Source organism: Ambystoma mexicanum, chromosome 11 (genome assembly GCF_040938575.1).
Source record: "Ambystoma mexicanum isolate Mex_15411 chromosome 11, UKY_AmexF1_1, whole genome shotgun sequence".
Classification (NCBI taxonomy): Eukaryota; Metazoa; Chordata; class Amphibia; order Caudata; family Ambystomatidae; genus Ambystoma; species Ambystoma mexicanum.
In genome coordinates, this window is record NC_090934.1 from 97,179,322 (window position 1) to 97,193,975 (window position 14,654).

Sequence of the window (14,654 nt, forward strand, 5' to 3'; positions counted from 1 at the left end):
TGCCAAGTCACTTTTGGTTACCGATCAAAGGTACCGGTCGTCTTTTTTCCCTACCCAAAATGGTTGCTACTCAACCTTCATGTGATATGGCCCTTTCTTTATTACTGTTGTCCCTTTCAAAATGGCCACCATGCTTTTGCCACACTTTATGTGCCTTTCCTCTTATTGACACCACGCGTCTCTTCACAGTTCCTCGCCGTGCTGCAGTATTCTTCCTACCACATTCCTGCTTTCTTGATCAATGCGGTGGGATATTGCGCTGTGAGCAGGCGGGTAGGTGATTTTCTGGGCAGTTGTGGATGCACTTTCCGTCGCTTATGCTCCCGCCGCTCGTGCCGCTCTCTGCTCCGCCATCCTGTTGGACACATGGCCTGGTTGCCACTTCTCTCCCTGATCTGGCACTAGGGAGACACACACGCTGCCCTTCGTTCCCTCAGTAGGATATTCATCCTCCCCCAGGACTGACGGTCCTGCCTGCTTCAGCCAATCTCATGCGCGTGGCTGCTAGTCCGCATCGCCGGTAAGTTCCGCCTGCTGGTACAATGTTCATGTTGCATGCGTTACCACGCTGATCCTGCTGCAGGGGGGGGGTGGATGTGTAAGGAGGCAGCTCCTCCTGCGCAGGTACCCTATATAGGGGTCATAGTGTATGGTCCCACTTCCTTTTCCTGCCCGCTCCTCCCCACTGAGGCAACTGGCGGGGTGCTCGGCCTCTCTGCCCTGTTATGCCTTGGTGCTTCGAGGCCCTTTGGGGCGGCGCCCCATGTGCTTTCCACATGTTGCATACCATTTTCTGCACGGAGCTATATTACCGGCGTGTTAGCTGCATATTATTATCACGACCAGTGTTCGGAACTATTTCTGCAGCAGGCACAATTACCCACCAAGCTATGCCGCTGTCTAGTAGGAGTGACCTCAGCTGGGTGTCTGTCTTCATAGCTGAATATCCCACGCGTCTTGATTGGAATTGCCTCCACTAACATGGCGGAGGAAACGGACAAAACGCCTATTTCCTCCACTTACGTGGGTAGCCCAGAGTCCTCCGCTCGGCCTGCCCTCAAGGGGCCGTTCCTGCCCTCAGAACGAGAAGGCGGGATTCTGGCTGGAGGGGGCTCAGGTAGGACTCTCCGGGACCTCGCCGAGGGGGGCGGAGACCGCACGACCAATCCCCAACCCGTCACTTTTCACTGGGTACATATAGTGAGAAACTGGTGAGTGTGCCAGATGAGAACGGGTGAGACTGGCGGGGCACCCGCAGGTCTTGGGTAAAACACTACACAGACAAATGCAAAGAGGAGGAGGGGGGAGGGGGGAGGGGGGGGGGCTTCTCTTTCGTTGCAGCGATGTGCGTGTCATTTGCAAGTTCTGATCCTGGCATAGCCGACCTCCGCCTTTCATCCTTTTCAGATTGATAAAAGAAGTACCATTGAATAGGTAGAAAGTGAAAACGATGAGGTGTCTGCTACCTCTATCCCGGGCTGGCTGGCCTATAGCAAAATGGCGTATTTCTTGGAAGGACCCTGTCTCTAGACAGTAGGACATGCCGTCACCTGTCAAATGATTTACTCAGTAAATTAAAGTCCTCCGTTATATTGTGAGAGTTCAAGTCGTGTCACGTGAGCGTAGACTGGAGAGTGGAACTGCATTCTTGGCAACATGACCCATTTCAATCTGTAGGCACTTATCCAGGCCTGGTTTTTTTCTTTGCATTCTGTGACTTGCAGTCCGAGTTTTTTTAATGGGAAAAGTAGAACTGCAAATCCCAGAATGCAAAGAAAAACTAGGACTGGAAACGCACCTACAGATCTGAAAGGGTCATGTTGGCAACTGTGGGACTGAATGGTTTGTACTTCTGCTTTCGCTAGTATAAATTCACGAAAAGACTACAGCCCCCAGAATGCTGAGAAAGTGCATGCCAGTGGCTGAGCTGCGTCAGAAGGGATTGCATTGAAGTGCACTTCAAAGCTTCTAGCTCAAGAAGGCACGGGTGCATTTGCACAGCATAGATAGGCGACAGAAGGCAAAGGTAGCAGGAGTAAAAACGTGCATCCGGTGACATCACAGGAAGTGACACAACACATGACCTTTCACCAAGATAACATTGCAGGAAAAAGAATACGGATGTATAAGTGTATCTTCTAAAACGTACACAGGACTACTTTAGTTGGCAACCATCTTTTAGCACAATCCCACATGTTCATGTGCAGCTAAAATATGCCATAGGTAGCCCCTACATGTGAGTACTGCCATCCTATGCCTGTTATAGCCACACATGCCATCATGTATCGCCATAATATGCCAAGGGTAGCCCCTACATGTGAGTACTGCCATCTTATGCCTGTTATAACCACACACGCTGTCATGTATCTCCGTAATATGTCCCTACATGTGAGTATTGCCATCTTATGCCTGTTACAGCCACACATGCCATCATGTATCACCATAATATGCCAAGGGTAGCCCCTACATGTGAGTACTGCCATCTTATGCCTGTAAGAGCCACACATGCCATCATGCATAGCCATGATATGCCATGGGTAGCCCCTACATGTGAGTACTGCCATTTTATGCCTGTTACAGCCGCACACGCCATCATGTATCACCATAATATGCCAAGGGTAGCCCCTACATGTGAGTACTGCCATCTTATGACTGTTACGGCCACACATGCCATCATGCATCGCCATGATATGCATGGTGCAGCCTGACATAGCAAGATGCTGCTATCATGTGTCGTCTCAAATGCCCTAGTAATTCCTTTCAATGCCAGGTAACGCCTGAGATTCCCGGTAAAGTCACTGCATGCATGGTACAGCCTCACCTGGCTAGGAGCTGCCATGATAGCCAAGTGTGGCCGCTAATGCTACAATATTGTCTCCTGCCATTCCATGCCTTCTCTTGACAAACCTGTCCCCGCCCCCCTCCCTGTGTCCTTCCCAGAGTTCCCCTAACCTATTATATACATTGTATGTATCCCTATTAGTGAACCCTAGTACTGTATCCCCTTGTTTTAGAGCGCTCCGGCACTACACAGCAAGGCATACATACCTACATACATACATACATACATACATACATACCTACAGCAGCACATTTATTTTATAGTCTAAAGTGCGGACCTAGCTCGAGAGCAGCAGAGCGCTGTTCAGTGTGTGGAGCTGGCATTTGGGGGGCATCTTTTAACAGCACAGTACTGTGAGGTCTGTGCGCCAGGATGTGTGCCCATTAGAATTAGTCCTTGGTGGGGTGTTGGTGAAAGAGCCATGTTTTAAAGATTTGTGAAATTGAAGATGTGTGGGGGCATTCCGGCCGACACCGGGATCGAGTTCCAGAGGGTGGGTGCACGACAAGAGAAGGATTGTTTGTGGGTTCTCTTTGCGGACGAGTTGTGATTCAAGCCGGTTGGTCGATTTGCTACGTGAGGAGCGTGTGCCACCAAATAAGTGGAGCTTAGCCGCCAGCACACACAATGCTTCCTGTGCCCGGTGTAGTTGGCCTGTGAAGCTGTAACACACATATGCCAAGAGCAGCCTCAAATGCCCCAGTACTACCCTCTTGACCAGTCATTGAAACATTTATTTATTTAATTTATAGAGCGTGCAGCAACCCGTAGGCATCGAGGCGCTATGCCAAGTTTAGTTAAAATATGTGAAGTACGGCCTCACATGTCCAGATCCAGTCATCATATGCTGGGTGCAAGCTTAAATGCCCCAGTACTTCCATTGAAAGCCAAGTAAGGCCTCCCTTACCATGCAAGCAGTCAATCCTTTCCAATGCCGCCCCGATGCTAATTGTAGGGATAAGGATAGTAACTGTTGAAATCTATCCTGTGGCTTGTTCCCACCCACCGTTTACCCCACAATGACCCCAATTCCTCTGCTTGTAGCTCATAAAGAGATCCCACCCCTAATACAAGGAGGCTAGTGGCGCCAGGCACTGGTGGAGCTCCCAGGCAGGGGGATATCTTCACCCATATCGCCAAACAGCTGCCTTCTGCACAGGGAGATAGCCCACTGGTAGGGCTAGTGCCCGCTATTGTGCCCTGCCCTTTCTAAAAACAAAGGGCTTCCCCCGGCACCCTGCAATTCCCATGTGATGGGCCCCATCTGCCCCTCCCATGGTATCTCCAAGGCAAGGGTTGTCCTAGGGGTGTCCTGGGCCTGTCACATCAGAGTTGTGAATGGTCCCTGAGCCCAGCTGGTGTGGCCCGATGCCAGCAAGCAATGGATGGCTGAAGTTGCCAGTCAGTGGTTTAGGATCTTAACGAAGCTGCAACCTAGGGTCAAATTAGAATTAGTTTGGATTCCAAATCCCATAACGTTTCTGCACGCGGAACATGTAGCTGAGACCACCATGAGATGTTAATAAACAAATGTATCCCATGTATTAATAGTCTTTGTCACTGGAGCCGTTACAGTGCCAGAGGTCCCCTTGTGCTTTCAAGCTGATGCCAGACACAAATCCATTTGCAACACTGAAGGTTGGTGGCTAGAAGGTTTGAATTAATCATAACACTGGCATTGCTCTGGCAGTCCCTCCACGCCATCGCTCTTCAGCCTGCAATGTTATTGTGGAAGGGGTGATCATATGCCATCTGGCTGGTGTCACCGCAAAAGGGGCAGTCCAAGCTGCAAGGTCACATCTCTTCTGCACGAGACCACAAGCATCCCCAGACATGTTTCAGCCTCACTGGGTGTCCTCGGTGAGGTGTACCTTGGCTCTCTAGGCCCAGCAGGCACGGGACCTGCATCTGGGCATACTTATTCCACTCAGGGTAACATAGACAAAACTGAACCTTGATGGCGGGAAGTTTTTGTATTAATCATGATGGCCGGCATTGCTCTGGGAAGCCCCCAGACCATTGTTTTTGTAAATGAATGTCAGGAGGAAAAAACTGCCTCTATACCCCTCCAACGCCCTTTTAGCTTGGCACATTTGCAAAGCGGGTCTCTATTATTGCCAGCCTGGGTGAGTGGCACCCAGCAGCAGTAGCTCCTACACAGAGCCCTGAATGGGTAGCCTTCAATAAAAGGCCATGCCTTTTCTGCAACCAATTACACTGCGCCACAAAGCTTAACTAATACGGCACTGCCCCCTAGTGACAAAACTCAAAATAGAAATATTGAAGGCACATATTGGGGAACGCCTTTTTCTAAATATGTATTTATTTATTTATTTATTTATTAGCATTTATAGATCTTCTTTTGACATTCTCTGCCGCCTGCAAAATCCACAGAGAATTACGCGCATTGTGTGCATGTTTTGCCCTCCCAGTTTGACTGGGAGATGTTAAAATGAATTTGTGGGAGCCACATCATTTTCTAGAAAAAATCATTTTCATGGTAGAAAATATTTCTAGAAGCTTCCAATTGTTATTAAGCAGGCTTCATCTAATTTGACATTTCGCCGTCGTCTGAGTTTTTTTCTAGGTGTTTTTAATTTAATATTTCTGTATTAAAGCCAACCTCCCCCCAACGGGTTGACTATGTATTCCACAAATGAAAAGTGCAGGGAGGGCGCATTGATTTGGGATTTTTGCAATGTGCTACAGCATTGCTTCTGGGTGCTAGCAGTGCAAGTGGGAGGGGTGGTGGGGCAGTGGGATAAAGTAGGTGTAGAGTAGGAAGAGGGTATGAAGGAGTAGAGAAGATGTATCGTTTACCCCATGTAGGACCTCATTAAGGTATTCTGGGTCCCATCACAAGTCTGGCAGTAATACCGCTGATATACCGCCAGAACAAATAGTGTTACCGCTCCTCGGTCCGGCGCTATTAGCGTGGCTAACAGTTATTTCACATTCCCCATTGGAACCAATGGGGGTTTCATGGCACTATTAGCGCCGTCCTAAACACTGCCGGTGGTAATAGCGCTGAAAACAGGTGGAAAGCTGGATTTTTAACCTCCAGTAAAAAGCTGGCGGTAAAACTCCAAACTTTCCGCCCAACTCATAATAGGGCCAGCCCTTAAATGCGGTGGTAATGGTGTTACTGCCACGTTTTAAGGGCTACCGACCAACTCGTGAAGACTTTCATTTGAATGCTTGTATTTTGTTCATTCACTTTTGGTCGAATCAGCCAATTACATGTACATACACATTCATATGTGTATGTAAGAGTAGGGGGCGAGAGGTGGGTATTGGGATGATTGGGGTGTGGGGTAGGGGTAGCACTACCAGTTTATAAAATAAAAAAAAGGGTTGAATTGAGGTCAACCAAAAGTGCACAAACAAGGAATGTCTTTGAAAACACATGGACCTCCCTCATTACAAGTTCAGCTGTGTGGTAAAAAAAGTGACAGTCATTTCATTACCAAGCAAATAAAACCAGCCCTTAAAAGAGATTCATGATCTTAACAAACACATATCACCCCATATGTTACATACATGTACAACAAAATATGAATGAGTTGAAAATCATTTGAAACAAATCAAGTAGTTTACCAGCAAATGTAAACCTGACACAAGCACATTATTTATATCAACATGAATTCCTGGGTGTAACGGAAGTCCACCCTCGTTTCTAACAAAAGAAACTTGATAGAATTTGAGTAACAATGGATTAAGGAACTGACTTAAGTTTCGGCTGAAACGGCCTGATAAGTCTGTGTCCCAGCCTTCTGCACGGCATAGGCGTAGTTAACCGGTGTGAACAACTCAATGGAAATAGATCTTCAGTTCATTTGGCAATGCAGTGTAGATTCCGGGTCTCATTCCCACAATTACTGAATTTCTAGCGCTGGTATCAGTATGGCTTGCCTTGTGAGTCACACGGTCCAATGAGGGTGTCCACATTTGCATTTAGAAATTACTGCAAGCTACATTGCATAGTGAAATTGTTGGGTGAAATAGCCCCGGATGCCATAAAGAGGCCAGAGTCCTGTATGAGGACTCCCCAAAATACAAGGCCTGCACAGAAAGAGGTCCGACATAAGGCCTTGTGAACAAATCAAAAGGAAAGAAAAGGTGCCTCAATGTCCAAATAAAGAGAGGTGCGCAACTGCCTTTCATGAAGGGAAAGAAAGACACGTGGCAATGATGTTGACAAATCCAGGAAGAACTGCACTGATATTCAAGAAACTGCAGTGCACAGTATCTTAAAGGAAATGCCATAATTGTGTTCAAGCAGCTGCAGTGAAACTGAGTTCATTTCATGTGTAAAATAAAAGCATGTCATTTAGTTTTCCCCTCATCTAGACTAATATTATGTTCAGCAAAATGCTCGCCAGACTTTGGTTTCTGCCTATCTCAAGCTCATCCACATGGACAATTTTAAAGCAACAGATTTTTGGAAACTGTGTGCCTTAGGAGAGGTCATTTAATATGAATGTATGTACGATTTACATGCTGTCTGCTGCAAGGGACAAGTACGGTGATTTTGTCAGATGTGGAACCAGACCCCTAGGGCCTCCCTGTTGCCCTGGAGATTCAGGACTGGCTGCCTTCATCCATCAGAACCATTCGTTAAAAATACAAGAAAAAAATTACTTCTTAGATCAGAAATGCGAGGAAGACCAGATTAGGACAGATCTTTTCTACAGCACTTAAGTACCATAAACAGTGCATTAGTAAGGCCATTAGTGGCCATTAGACCTGGAAGAGGTAAGCTAATATAAACACAGATCCCTCTGCTGACGTCGCATGCGCTCAAGGAGGAGAAATGAAACTTTTAAAAAGGTGGGGGTCTAGCAAATGAGGAGTGAAATTGTTCATTGCTTTTCAATGGGAGAATCGCATTTTATCGCATAAAATGGACAATGTACATCGCACAACAGTAATTCTCTGCTTTTATGAAGGGTGACAGTGAAACCCTTCTAACGATACTAAAACGATTTTTGTGGGATAAACACAACTAAAGTTATTCATGAAAATTTGATTTTGGGCCTTACCGAGAGATGTGAAAGTTGGTAAAAGCATACCAGTAATTATAAATATGAAGATTATAAAATAGCACATTTTTCACGGATATGGTTCCTGAGGAAAACTGTATCTCTACACAGGAAGGATGTGCGCAGTCCATATTAGTCTCATTTGATCCGCTTTAAAATGTAGTTCTCAAACATTTATTCATATATGTCAAGATGTGAAAATTAAGGGTACTTGCCATTTTGTGAGATTTCGTTTAAAAAACATGACAGAGCCCACCGGATGATGAAGCTCTCTCCTCCCTCGGCTAACCCAAAGCACTCCAACATCCCCATGTCCTATCAGCACCCAGGTGGGAGGGTGGTAGTGGAGGCAAACCAATCACTTTTGCAGTAATCATGACAAATATGTGATGTCATTTGCCCTATAACTAATCCAGCTTGCATGAGAGCTGGACTTATCCCAATAATTCCTAGAGGCAACCTGCTGCTGAAAACCTGGAGAAACATCCCAGCAGAGAGGCCTAATCTTGCAGTAGAGGACAGGAGCCAGGAGACTTAAATGCTGACTTGGGACCCCTTGGAGGGAAGAGAGGAGACCATTGACTGACCCCTCGCTGTCCCAGTGGTGTGTTCTGATGCTACCTAATGCCCAGTCCAGACCTCTCCTGTAAGTAGAACTACCCACAAATCCCAAGATTGTATAAGCCCTACATGGTTCAAGCGTTTTGTTATGCCCCCCATTGAAAAATCCCATTTGCCCGTGCAGATCCTTAGCATATTTATCAAAGTAAATCAATGAATTTTATTTTAAAATTTTTTGCATTTTTAAAGCGCTCACACAGCCCGCGGGCACCGAGGTACTGTTACAGGAATTGTTTGTTTTTTAGTTGCATAATTGTTGTTTTTTTTTGTCTTAGTTGCGTATTTATAACGCGCTTAAATACCAAGAGGTTTCTAAGTGCAGTCCCGGGGATCGAACCTATGTTGCTTCATATCATCTTGCTTCCAAGGTCGAGCACGTTGCTGATGTTTTCCACATACATTGGAGGGGGAAGGAGCTCTCTGACTTGGGTGTGACCGTGTAATAAACTGCGACAAAACGAACTGAAGATCTATTTCCATTAAGTCATTGAAAGAAATATTAATTTGTGAGAATATCCCGAATTGCTTTTGATTGTTGAGCCAAGCACCCACTCAGTCCTTAATATGAAATCTACTTTTTGGTGTCCCTTTACCTATTTTGTGGTAGTGATTCCATTACCACCACTTTCTTTTATGGCAATGGCATTAGCGCCACTTTTACCACATCGCTGAATTACGAATTTAACCTTGAGTCCAATTTTAAGGCAAGAATGTGGTGTATTTACCATGCACAACTACCGCTCACATTAAAACCCCCAAAAATTATTATGGAGTCCTAAGGACTCCAAAAATGTTTATTAATGCTTCCTTACCACCGCTCAGTCAGGCAGTAATCTTGCTGCACCGAGTGACAGTAACTGTAAACGATTGCAGTCAGTAATTCCAAAGAAATACCACTGAGTTACTGACGAACTTGCAGAGGCCCTTACTAGAAATATATGCTCAATAGCCCGAAGTATTGATGCGATGAAGGACTGACTAGGGAACATAAATGATCGGTAGCGGCGCTCAATGCTTCGGGAGTCTAGCTTAATCCCCTTTAAAAATTAGCAATTTACTCACAAGTTAATTGCTCTATTCATAAGCAGACTTTCTAGTGGTTAAGCTTTGCTACTGGTGTACGTCTTGCAGCATTTTATGCATAACTGCGTAAGTTATGCAGTCGTAACTTACTCCGAAACCAGAAAAAGGTGTGTATTCTCAGGAGTCTGTGGGGGAGTTGTGGGTGTGTCGGGGGAGGGTATGAATGGATGAGAGGTTCACTCCCCGAAAATTTAACTTTTAGATACACTCTCAAAACTAGAAAGTTGTTTTGGGAACGTTTCTGAACACACACTGGAAAGTTCTCGGTGGAAGTGTAGGATGCGAAGTGTGGAAGTACGTGCAACGATGTGTCAATGCGTGCAATGTGCGGCATAAGCATATGTGGTTGAGGGAGAGGAAACATGTTTACACAAGATTTTGTATTAATTTATTCATTTTGTTAATTTTTTTACTTATCTGACTTGAAGTAGGTTACTCTGTCTAGAGAGAGGGCCATCACATCAAAGCACCAAGTTTGTTTGTAAATTGGGCCTATCTTTGTGAATGTTATGGTATGTTATGTTATTAGGATTTGTACAGTGCGGCGCTGCCATTTGCATGGTCTCCAGGTGCTGTGGCACATCTGGAAGATGGTGGGTGGGTTTGGTTAGCTGGGAGGAGAGGGAAGGGGAGATTACAGTGCTTTGCGTTGAGGTTGCCGATCAGAGGTACCTCATTTGTAACTTGCAAGAAAACCTGACCATAGCATGGGGTACACGTGATTTTCTTTTTGTGAATATCCAGTTACATCAAGGCGGAGGAGGAATTTGCACCTGAATAAACGTCTACTAAAAACAGAATTCTTTGAGTCAGTGCCTCATTTAGCGACAAGTGAGACTGAAATAGTGGCAGGCACGACCAGCCTTAGCAGCAGCTCCCTGAGCGAATTGGCGCCACCGCCGCTCCCCACGCACACCTGGTCAACAAGGGGTGGCGCAGGGGGGACAGTATGCGCCACTTTTTTTTATACCTCCTGCGCCTTGCAGGGAGCTAATCATTGGAATAGAGCTCATTTGCGTGAGCGCTCTATTCCAATGGAAACAGCCTCGCTCCCGCGTTGGAGCGAGGAGGTAATCATGTGAATAGGGTGCATCAGCACCCTATTGTTGTTAAATGCGTCCCACTGCTGCGGGTGCATTTAATAACAAAAGGGCACCTGCTGCACCTTCTCCCACTATGCCAGCTCAGGGGAGCCCTAGAAAGACTGCCGTGAACTGGCATGGCAGGGGCCTAATGGCGCCCTGAAGGGGCATGGTGCCCCAGGCGGTTGCCCGGACCGTCCTGCCCTAAGTCCGGCCCTCATGGCAGGGGAAATCTGTCCCTCCCCCCACTAGAGATCTGAATTCAGGGGGTGTAGATGAGATGACAGAGGGAGACTTGCAAGGGGAGAGAATTAAACACAGGAGGCATAAAGCAGGCGAGTGCCAGACCCTCCACATTATGGTGTGACCTCTTTGGGCAGCTCATGCATGTGAGAATATTCAGGCCTCCAGTTCCTAATCAGTAAACTGGACGCCCTTCTTCTTGTGGGGATAGTGGAGTGGAGTGGAGTGGTCAGAGTGATGTGGCTGGGCTGTGGGATGGATCCCCAGCCCAGGTCAAGCAGCACGCGATTTTCTCAAGGAACCAAATCCAGTGCAGCTGCGGGCATCCACCAGGCGGTACTAAATCCTGGCGATTTGCATAAAAGCAAATTTGAATGGGAACATAAGAATGACCACAGAAATGTATATTTGAAATATATCTGTGATGGTTCAAACATGGAACCCGTCTGAGAAAGTTGTACAGGAGGGCGGGATATTCACTGACGGGCCCATAGGTCAGTGCACACCCTCTAGTACCTGTAAGACAAGATAGCTGCACCATGTGAGGAATGGGGGTGCAGGATTCACTTACTCCAACACGACTCAATAATGAGGACTCAGTAATTTGGCAAAGGAAAGTCTGTTTAGTGACATGTACATTAAACAGGGAAACAAATGGAAATCGGTATCGTTGCGATCACCTGTCTCGCTCCAACTTCCTCGAACTTCAGTCAAACAGCAATAGTTATAGGCAAAACTCGTCATCACTGACGTCTAACTCTACAAATTCGTCATGCAATACAATTGGTTAGGAAAGGTAACTTAAGTATAGGTGCTATAACTGTATATGGTAACAGAGCATGCGGATTGGATAACTCTTATCGGGTGGGCGTCTACGCCCATCCCCCTACATCATGCGTGATAGACGTCACTACAACTACGACATCCCATTGATTATAGTGTCTATAGGACCCTAGATAACTTGGTCCATTGTGATTGGGCTGGTTACACCCCTAACCATAAATCTCCACTTTAATTAGCAGCATGCAGACTGGACACCCAGGTGCCTAGTGTCCCAAGATTCACCCTGCCTCCCTCCATCAATCAGGCCTTTTGAGCTATGTGTCCATTAGTTGGCTAGGCATGGCCTCGAAACTGTAGCCTCTTATCTGGAGAAGTTATGGCACCCTTGGATCTGGGTGACATCAGACGTTGGTAATTCTTTGCGCCTCTCTTGGTCACATGTCTGTTCACCGTGAATCTGCTTCAGTTTCAAGCTTTTCGTGTATTTGTTTCTTCTTTAACCTCGCCACCTGCCTGGGCCCCTCTTATCTTGCCCTTCACAAGGCAGGCTGGTATGCTCTAAAGTTTTGATTCTCCAACGTTGCCGCTCTCCCCCTTTCCTTGGGTTGACCTTGAATTCCCAGGCATGAGCTGCTCTTTGTTGAGTTTTGATTCCGCTCTTTCTTCTGGCTTTAGCTGGAATATGAAACCTGGCCTAGTAGGCCGCCTCTGGCCACCTGGGCATACTTCTGCTTAACAAAATGGAGTCGCACTTGTATAATGTGCCTTATTGAGGTAGATCTATGGTTGGCGCTTGCCGCTCTATTCTTCTACTGAGCATTGCAAGCCGTATCGTTTCCTTAGCTTCTTGCGTTCCAAGCCTATTTACATGAGTTTAGCTGGTTAGATTCTTCCATCTTGTCTTAGAGCAACATTTCCTTACGTTTCAACATAGTTTCCTCTTTCGTGTCTCTTGAATCTGCTTTCGAGGCTGCTCGCACTGGGGTGTTAACTTTGTTAATATGCAAGTCTACTCAGGCCCTCGTGTCATTACCATTTGCCTTCCCTCAAGGCTCTTTGTGTCTCCTCATGGACAGTCTGTAAGTACTCATCGTTTCGTATCAGCGGCTGGTATGGCTGTCTGATAGGGTACCGTGCTGCCCAGGGTTGTCTGGTTATGGGTGCTTCAACATGTATGGCTCTTCTGATGTACACTGGGCAGAGTCCCAGTGCAGCTCTTTGTTGGTTCATCTGCTCCTCATAAGTCACATACCTTGGCGAGTACTTTACTGGTACCTCGAACTGAGGGGCAGGGGTGCAGGCCATGTCTGGCACCTCCTCTACACTCCCCCCTCTGGTGGGTTCATTAACCACTTCTGCTTCATCTTTTGTGTTTATTTCCTTTGATTCTTCAGTGTTTTGTTCATTGTCTTCAGGGTTGGTACAAGATGGCGTGAACATGTGCGTTTTTGGAGTCCATATTTTTATCACTCCTTTCAAACTTCCTGCTGTTTTCACATGTTCATCTTTGTTCCAGGTCATTCGCTGGCATTGTCCATTTGGACTGCAGTAGATCCATTTTCCTTCATACCTTCCTCGTCTCTTAGGATATGTGAACTTTGTTCCTTCTGGTGCAAATTTGCTGGCCTTCACAAATTCTCTTATTTCTTCATCAGTCAGGTCTCTGGGTTTCCATCCTGGTTCGACATCGACCATTATTTTCATCCCAATGGCTTTCTTTGCAGTTTTCTGGCACTGTGTGATGATTATCTTGATAACACAGAATCCTAGCAGTACCATTGCTATTAAGGCTCCCAGAAACTTGAATATATCTGCCATCCATTGTGGGACCAATGAGAACAGGGCTCCAAACCAGCTGTCATCGTCCACTTCACTTGTTTCGTCGACCATCTGGTTCTTTAGGTTTGTCAACATACTTATGGCTTCTGTTAAAGTTCCATTTTCTTCATCCTGCGATGGTATAAATGTGCAACATAATTCTCTGATTTTTGCGCAAACACCTCCATTCATTGCTGTGATCATGTCAAGCACATACCTGTTCTGGAGGGTCATCAATCAGATTGCTCTTAGTTCCTCTTTGATCGCGTTAAACCCTTTTACGTTAGAGTTGATGGTCTGAAAGAACTCCCATCTGGTTATCTGCAACCATTTAGCATTCACTCCAATTTGGATGTGTGGCAAGAGCATCGTGGTGAACACTGTTGAGGTGAGGCTGAAAGGCCTGTGTTCGTATGGGATTGCATGGAATGCCTCTTCTGATTTGGCAGAAAAGTAGTTTTCTCTCTTCATTCTGGATACCAGTTCCACAGATCTCCTTCTCCTTAGATGAGCATCTGCTTTTGGGAAACTGTCCAAATTCAGGTTGTTTTTTGGGATCACTAGTGCAGGAACGTGGACGTTCACCAGTGTACATACGCCTCCCCAGTTTTTCGGCAGTCTTATGTATGCCTTGGATCCACACGCCCAGTAATGGTCCATGATGACTGCGGTTCCGTGTGTCATTCCTGGGGCTTCATAAATTCGTCTGCAGTTTCTTTCTCGTGCCGTTGCTTATGAAGCTTAGTTGCGGGCCTTCCAGTGGTACTATTTGCAGGGGTCCTCATCTGTCTTCGACCCATGTTAGCAGTCTTACCAGTTTCGGCCATAGAGGTTTGCATAACCTCTGTGAGTTCTCTATTGCTTCTTGGCAGGCTCCAAGGACCATCCAAGCTCGGCAGATTACTACTCCATCTTCCCATCCATCTGGGGAAACCACTGTCCCCCCAAATCTGCATTTGGCCTCTTCTGCAGTTTTTCCTTGAACGTTCAGTCTCGGGTTTATTTCCCATTTTATCCCAGACCTCTTAATGCCAGGGTTCTAGTACCTGATCACATGATTCCTGGTGTGCGCCCTGTTTCTTGTTTTAATGTCCTGGACGTAGCCATCTTCATCCGGGGAATCCTTTTCGTTGGCCCATA

The 14,654-nt window shown here is 46.4% G+C and overlaps 1 protein-coding gene across 1 annotated transcript in view; it reads left to right on the top strand.

Annotated features, from left to right (window-relative positions):
* Positions 1 to 988: 988 nt before the first annotated feature.
* Positions 989 to 14,654, top strand: part of LOC138503107 (uncharacterized) — a 112,003-nt gene continuing 98,337 nt past the window's right edge. Inside the window, exon 1 of the mRNA XM_069622616.1 lies at positions 989 to 1,117. The gene's annotated coding sequence lies outside the window, so the exon portion shown is untranslated. The remainder of the gene's footprint in view (positions 1,118 to 14,654) is intronic.